At 38.0% G+C, this 1,904-nt stretch overlaps 1 pseudogene; it reads left to right on the top strand.

Annotated features, from left to right (window-relative positions):
- Positions 1-1,151: 1,151 nt before the first annotated feature.
- LOC120616455 (small nuclear ribonucleoprotein Sm D2-like) lies at positions 1,152-1,571 on the top strand (annotated as a pseudogene).
- The last annotated feature ends 333 nt before the right edge of the window (positions 1,572-1,904 follow it).

Here is a 1,904-nt window from a genome sequence, read left to right as displayed (position 1 = left end):
AAATATGTAGAAGACCTGTAATCTTGCTCATTACAAAATGCTCATCAAAAAATTTTTGAAAAAGTTTTTTATATTCTGGTTACTCAATACAGTAAAGATATCAATTCTTTCTAAATCAATCTATACAATTCCTGTCAAAATCCCGGCTATATTTTTGCAGACATAAACTTATTATAGAATATACAGAGAAAGGCAAAGGCAACACGATAGCTAAAATAACTTTGAAACAAAAGAACAGAAGAATCACTCTATGCAATGTTAATATTTACTATATAGTTTCAGTATTTAAGACAGTGTGTTACTAGCAGATACGCCATATGGGACATATATGCCAATGGGACAAAATAGTAAATCCAGAAACAGACCTAACTGATATTTGACAAAGGTGCAAAAGCTTTCCAATGGAGAAAGGATGGCCTTTCTATCAAATGATGCTAGAGTAATTGGATGTTCATAGGTGGAAAAAAAGAATTTTGCACTTTTCACAAAAATTAACTCAAAATGGATCATGGATTTAAATGTAAAACGTAAAACTGAAACATTACAAAAAATATTGGGGAAAATCTTCGGGATATAGGGCTAGGCAAAGAATTATTAGACATGTCACTAAAAAAACAATAGAAAAAATGATAAATTAGAGTTTATCAAAATAAGAATTTTGCTTCTGTGAAAGACCCTATTAAAGGAAGTAAATATGAGCTATAGACTAGAATATATTGCTAACCATATACTCAACATAGGATTCCTATCTACAATAAATTTTAAAACTCTGAAAGCTCAACATTAGAAACACAATCCAAACAGAAAATGGGCAAAAAATATGAACATTTTATCAAACAGGAAATAATGACAGCACATAAGCACATGAAAATATGTTCACATTATTTACCATTACAGAAATGCAAATTAAAACCGTAAGAAAATATAACTATATACCTATTAGAACGGCTAAAATAAAGAAGAGTTAATAAGGTGGCAGACTAGAAAGCTGGAGGCCCTCATTCCCCCAAGGAAAAATTTAAAATACAACTTGAGATTGACTAAAGTTACTTTATAGTAGCTCTGGAAAGCAGTCAAAGATCTATAACAACTGACAGGCATCAGCAACGTGGACGAGATGGAAGTGATCCCAGAGTATAGCCACTACCATCATGAGCCTCTTCAACAAGCCCAAGAGTGAGATGACCCCAGAGTAGCTGCAGAAACGGAAGGAGGAAAAGTTTAACACCAGTCCATTCTCTGTGCTCATGTAGTCAGTCAAGAACAACACCCAGGTATTCATCAGCTGTCACAAGATGTGGCTGGGCCATGTGAAGGCCTTTGACAGACATTATAATGTGGTGCTGGAGAATGTGAAAGAGATGTGGACTGAAGTCGCCAAGAGTGGCAAGGGCAAGAAGTCCAAGCAAGTCAATGAGGCCCACTAAATCTCTGAGATGTTCCTGCGCAGGGACTCATCACAGTGACTCATCACGGTCCTGTGGAACCTGTTCATTGCTGGCAAGTTGGGGCCTCCTCACCGCCATCTGAACTCGCTTCCCAGTCCTGCGAAGACCTGCCCTTTGAGATAGGAATAAAAGTCCTTTGTTTTTCCTCTCACTCTCACACACACACACACACACACACGCACGCACGCACGCACACAAATCTACAGTAACCAAGCAAACAGCCAATAAAGAAAAAGCCTCATTCAAATGGTAGAAAGTTTTTTGGCATTCTTCCAGGTATGGCATGGTTGAGAGGAAGTAACCCAATTCCCAGTTCCCTCCCTCAGGCACAAAAAGTTAGTCTGTGGGCTACCAGAGGGACTGGTTTCTGTCTTGCCTGACTCAGAATTCAGACAGGGAACAACAGCATATCTCAGATCTCAGATTTGCAGAAGTCATTGAAGGAAGTGGAGGACA

The sequence above is a fragment of the Pteropus medius genome, unplaced genomic scaffold (genome assembly GCF_902729225.1).
Source record: "Pteropus medius unplaced genomic scaffold, Ma_sr-lr_union100, whole genome shotgun sequence".
Classification (NCBI taxonomy): domain Eukaryota; kingdom Metazoa; phylum Chordata; class Mammalia; order Chiroptera; family Pteropodidae; genus Pteropus; species Pteropus medius.
The sequence above is the reverse complement of the archived record's forward strand: the minus strand, read 5'-3'. Positions and strand labels throughout refer to the sequence as shown.